The following is a 6,301-nucleotide window of genomic DNA, read 5'->3' as shown; positions in this document are numbered from 1 at the left end:
CCGACTTTTTTTTAAGGATACAGACGTGGACATTGAAGGCTGACTCTCGTCTTTCTTTCCATGGCAAGCCTTCGTCATGTGCCTCTTAAGTGTCGAGGTCCCCGTCTTTTTGTTGTCATATACCAGCATCATGCTGCACTTGGTACACTCGACAAAGCCGACACACACATTGTCATCGTCGATCACTCACTTGTGCGTGGCCAGTGGTGCCTTCAATTTCTGTTTTTTGATTTTTATCGTGGAATCAAATGAGTATCGAGAATCGTGGAAATTCACTGGTATTGGTATCGACTACTGAAATTCTGGTATCGTGACAAGCCTAGTACACTGTGGTCATAAAGGGATGGACACGGTCAGCAACAATACTCAGGTAGACTGTGATGTTTAAACCATGCTCAGTTGGTACTAAGGGGCCCAGAGTCTTCTGCTGCTGTAGCCCATCTGCTTCAAGGTTGGACGTGTTGTTGGTTCAGAGATGGTCTTCTGCAGACCTTGGTTGTAACCAGTGGTTATTTGAGTTACTGTTGCCTTTCTATCATTTTGAACCAGTCTGGCCATTCTCCTCTGACCTCTGGCATCAACAAGGCATTTTCACCCAGAGAACTGCTGCTCACTGGATATTTTCTCTTTCAGACCATCCTCTGTAAACCCAGATGGTTGTGCGTCAAAATCCCAGTAGATCAGCAGTTTCTGTTTAAAATCACTTAAAATCACCTTTCTTCCACATTCTGATGCTCAGTTTGAACTTCAGCAGGTTGACTTGACCATGTCTACATGCCTAAATGCATTGAGTTGCTGCCACGTGATTGTCTGATTAGCTAGCGGTTAAGCCTGCACTAGGGGACTCTAAAGTGTCTGCCTGAGGGGAGAAGTTGGTACTCATGATGGAGGACCTGGGTGGGGATTAAGATAATCTTCTGGGCCTGCCTGATAATGGTTTGCTCAAAGATAGACTGGAGTGTGGCATGCTGCCTGACTCCCATGATTTTCATGGCTCTCTGCATGAGTCTGGTTGGTAATCTGGGCCTTGAGTTGAAGACTGAGGTTGCCAAACCAGGCTTAGATGCCATACCGCAGGATGCTCTCAACTACAGACAGCATGGTAGACCCTCAGTCTGCAAAGGGAGTGTAGGCACTGGTGGACCCTAGTTAGTCAATGGTCGATGTGTATGCCTAGGTATTTATATGATTCAACCTGGGCCATGTTGTGGTCATGGATAACCACTGGTGAATTGTCTCCAATAGATTTGGGGTCGAATATCATCTCCTCTGTTTTATTGATGTTGATGATGAGAAAATGTTAATCGCACCACTGGACAAAATTCTGGCTCTCATGTCTGTACACAGCTGTGTCACATGTTTCAGACATAAGACCCAGGATGGCTGTATCATCAAAAGTGCTGCACGTGCATTTATTAGTGTACAGGGTGAACAGGACTGGTGAACTAACTGACATTTTTTTGTCATAGGGTGTTGGTGACTTTTCCTTCCCTGTTGAGAGAGCTGAAGGGCGAACAGAAATAGACGTGTCTGAGTTTGGGGACACCTTGCTGATAATGGCACACAAGAGCACTCCAGCTTGGCCTTTTACCCAAATACAGACCTTCATCTCTCTCCTTCCTGCTCTTATTGTGTGTGATTGACTCATGTGTTGCCGTCTAGCTGAGGTAAATATTAGACTGGTTTTTGCATAGCAGCAGAATGTCTGAATGTTTTTCCCCACTGCATAGTAGTGAGTGTTTATATATACATGAGGTTTAGCTCATATGGAACCAATCCAGGTCTGGATACGGTGAAGGATGTTGTCAAAAGCTGGAGTCCTACATGGAGTTGTAGACTTTCAGAAATGTTTATTGAACTGTTGTAATCTGGAGTTTCTAAAGACAAGATTGGACGGTGGTGATCAGTGCAGTCATCACATAGAAAACGTCCAACACTATCAACAAATGAATGTCAATATTGGACGAGTCAACAGTACCTCATATTCAGTGACGATTCACTTTCTACAGTGTCTGCGTATGGCAAATATGGTATGGTTAAGGTCAGGGAATGATTGTGGTTAAAGCAAATTGATTATTATGTTAGGAAAGTAAATCACTTGGTTAAAGTCATGAAATTATTGTGTTTAAAGTTGACAAAAACATGAGGGTTTGTGACAGGGGATGAGCTCTAGTCTCCTGTATCAGCTGGGATACACATCTATCCACCTCAGCCCGTCACTGTCTGCCTCGCTGCATAAAGGGCATGGTGCCGCCTGGAACGTTGGCAGTGGACATAAATTGCGAGGTGCGGATTCAGGATGTAATTCCTAGAATACCAGGCTGAAAAGGTCACGTTCTGTAGACAGGCTCAGCCCTGTCAATCAATGTTACTGTTTCACTTACTTTAAAGTATTAAGACGAAACAACATCCAGTTGAACATCTCTGTGATAGACACTGTTGTCCAAAGCAACATAAAGGAAGTGCATTTAAACTCAAAAGGAAAAAGAGCTTCCAAACCGAAAATCCAGCCCAGTCTGCAGGAGAAAATGTTGGCATTGTACGTCTCTGCCAACCTGTATGTTGCATTTGTACATTTCATACATATCCTACCAACATGTCTAAACTGCAGTAGTATATGAGCTGACTTTGTCTTCAGGAAGTGGGGGGGATGGTGGATGGTGTGACACCTACAGTAGGTGAGACACCTGCCAAACTGCAGACCACTGTTCCACATCAGCAAGCAATAATACTGGTAGTTTTTTAGGGAGTTATCACTGCATTTCTAGCAGTTTTTACTCACTAAACGTGGGTGTTTTTACCAAGAAATTACTGTTTCCAGCCAGGCTAGTGCCACAAAAAGCTGTTGCTCTTTACCAAGACATTGCTGTGTTTACTGCAGGGCTATTGCCACAAAAAGTGGTAGTTTTTGTACCGGGACATCCCTGCATTTCCTGCCAGGAAGTTGTTTTGTTGCTCAAACATTTCCTGCCAGAACAACACATTCTCACTCCGGTCCAGATACGAACCCCCTGAAAACAAGAAGTCAGGAATGGTAAAAACCCCCTCAACTTCTCTCTTGAAGAACTCTCAGTATGGAGTTTATGTATGTCCTCCTAGTTTGCCATTTGTTGTGTGTGTGTTTTTTGGTCTTATCTAACTCTTCGCAAGAAAGTTAAGATTGTTTATTGCAAAATGTTGAACTATTCCTTTACTTAGTAAGGCACAAAGTAATATTTGTGTTTGCTTAGTTGACAAGTGTGTCACCTGTCAGCCATCAAGGCCCCTGTCTTTCCTGTCTTACATCAACTCCATTCAGGTGTCTTTCTTTATGCCCAAATTTGGATTTTTTGGTGAGCGACTGTAATTGAACAGTTGTGACAAACATATGGTGTTGACAAAGACACTGTGTTTATGTTATGTTTTTAACAGTCTCTTCCACTTTAAGGCAAATGGAAAAAAATCACTGAGGAAGTTAGCCCCATTTGCACTTACATCTGTTTAACATGTGAGTCGGTCATATTTCAGCAGCACATAAATCAAGAAGCACCCAGTGGGCGTTTGGGCCTTGGTGACTCTGTTAGAGCTTGGTGATGTGTTGTTTTAATTCACTGGCTCAGCTGTAAAGCACATGGGAATTAGAGCATTGTCTCTGAATGGCCTTTCTGCATCTTCCAGTGATTGAATTGTGTCCTGGACAATCTTCAGCCTGCAATACTCCTGACCAATCATGGCAGCACAGCATCACTTTTCTTTTGTCTGTAAGCATAAGATTAATCTATGTATTGATCTACTGATTCATCCAGTGACATGCTTTCCAATACAGAACACAAAGCAGAGCAGTGATGTGTGTGAACATGGTAAACTTGCTGGTGAGAGGTTGACAGGTCCCAGGCTAGTCACAGTGAATGGAAAGGCAGTCGATGTGCCCCTGGTGACTCTGCTTTCCGTCAAGGAATGACCCAGTAATCCGGTTCACAGAGGAAACAGCTCAGTATTTACACCCCACATTGTCCTCAGAGGAAACAACTCTGCTCGTCTTCTTTTGGAGAACAGACTGTGGGATAACAAGTTTACAGTCACGCTAACAGCTTTGTGAGGCTGTGCGTTGGCACAGCTGTGAGCATTTGGTCAAAATCCAAACAATTGGATAAATAAAACAGATTACTGCTAGAGGCCAATAAACAACTAAACTGGTTGTTTACCAGTGAGTCATTGCTGCATCTCCAGCAGCTTTTTAGCAACCTATGGCTGTTTCCACCAGGAAAGTGCCATGAAAAGCGATTGTTTTTTAACAAGACTGCTGCGTCTCCTGCTGGGATAGTGCCACCAAAGCAGGTGATTTTTTACAGAGACATTGCTGTGTTCCCAGTGAGTTTTAAGCCCCCAAATGTTTCCTGACAGCATCGTGCCATGAAAAGCAGTTGTTTTGCTGAGACATTGCTGAGTTTCCAGCTGAGAAAGTGTCACAAAATGCAGTGCTTTTTTTTGCAGAGACTGTTGCGTCTCCTGCTGGGATAGTGCCACCAAAGCAGGTGAATTTTACAGAGACATTGCTGCGTTTCCAGTGAGTTTTAAGCCCCCAAATATAATTTTTCTTTAAAAAGCCGTCTCTGTGTTTCCACCAGGGATGGTGCCAAGGAAAGCTGTTGTTTTTCACAGACATAGCTGTATAGCTAGCCAGGATTCTGCCATCAAAAGCAGGTATTTTAAACCAAAACATGATCTTTTCTTAACCTTAACCAAGTGTTTTTTGTGCCGAAGCATAACTACATGTTAAGCATAGTGCTGATAAAACGCAAAGACACTTTTTAACCTCCAACAAACAGCATTTTAGCTACCAGATGTGGGTATATTCGTGACCAGGGGCGATTGCTCTGAGACAACAAGGGAGGCTGAACTTCCCTAAAATTTCATAGAAGAAATGGTCAAATATGCACTATTGAAGTTACATCAAAATAAGAATTTACATTGCATATTTATGCAGCTGTTTATCACCAGTTTTCAAACGCGACCTCCCTGTCATACATTCTCGTGTCAGCACGGTGGACGTGGAGCCTCCAAGCATTCCTATGAGACAGCGCTGAGCAGGTTTTTTTCATGCAGCAAAGCGAGACGGTCATTGGATAAATGCGACAAAATCGTCACTTCCAGGGAGGCTCAGCTTCCCTGGGACTTAATGGAGTGGTAGGCGGGAGAGGACGCTCGGTGTCTGCATGATGATTGGAGGAACTGTCTAAAAGGCTGAACCCCTTTGTGATTGACAGCATTTCGCATTTCGAGCTCAGTCCCATGTGGATATTTGCGAATGGAGTCTTCTGACAGAGTGCCGTCCGGAGTTCCTTATTTCCAAAAGCGATGTAGCTCATTTTCACCATTTGTACAGTACACACACAACACACACTGTAAATAAGGGTTAGGGTGTTTAAACCCATCTGAAAATCTTTGAGGTGTGTTTTGCTGTGGTTCTGTGGCATGAGTGTGGTTGAAAAACGGCTTCAATTAAATGTTCCTTTTATAAGTTACTGCCTCGCTACAATATGACAAATTTTATGATGTAAACTTAAAGTGAGCTTCCCCTGTGTGAAAGACCAGCAGCCGCCACTGCTAATGACCCATCACTGTGTTTCCACGGGGGAAAGTCCCATTAAAAGCAGTTGTTTTTACAGAGACATTGCTGAGTTTCCTGCTAGGACAGTGCCTCGAAAAGTGGTTGTTTTTTACAGAGACTGCTGCGTTTCTTGCCGGGATAGTGTCACCAAAGCAGGTGTTTTTTACAGAGGCATTGCTGCATTTCCAGCTGGGAAAGTGCCATGAAAAGCAAGTGTTTTTTACCGAGGCATCACTGCATGTCCTGCCAGGAAAGTGTCATGAAAACTTTTTAGCAAGACATCGCAGTGTTCCCAGTGTTCCCATTGCCTGCCAGGATTCTGCCACCAAAAGTGGGTATTTTGAACCAAAACAGGATCTTTTCTTAACCATAATTAAGTGGTTTTTGTGCTTGAACATAAACAAACATTAAGCACTGTGCAAAGAAACAGAACTTTTCAAAGTCGACAAATGTGAGGTATCCTTGATTTGCAGAAACGCACAATGGCAGCATTTATTCTGGTGATTTGATTAAAATTTCTTGCCAGTCTATCCAATTGTTGTTGGAATATTTCAGTTACGACCAAAGTGGTGGACCGAGAAGTAGCAGAAGAAGGTCAGCTGTGTTGTTGTCAGTGTCAATCAATGTGTTGTTGATTATTAGATTACACTTAATAATTTAGGAAAACACTATTTTTGATGTGTTTCTTTGGTTTTATTATTTAAAGTTGAT

The sequence above is a fragment of the Epinephelus moara genome, chromosome 20 (genome assembly GCF_006386435.1).
Source record: "Epinephelus moara isolate mb chromosome 20, YSFRI_EMoa_1.0, whole genome shotgun sequence".
Classification (NCBI taxonomy): domain Eukaryota; kingdom Metazoa; phylum Chordata; class Actinopteri; order Perciformes; family Serranidae; genus Epinephelus; species Epinephelus moara.
Note: the sequence above shows the minus strand (reverse complement) of the source record.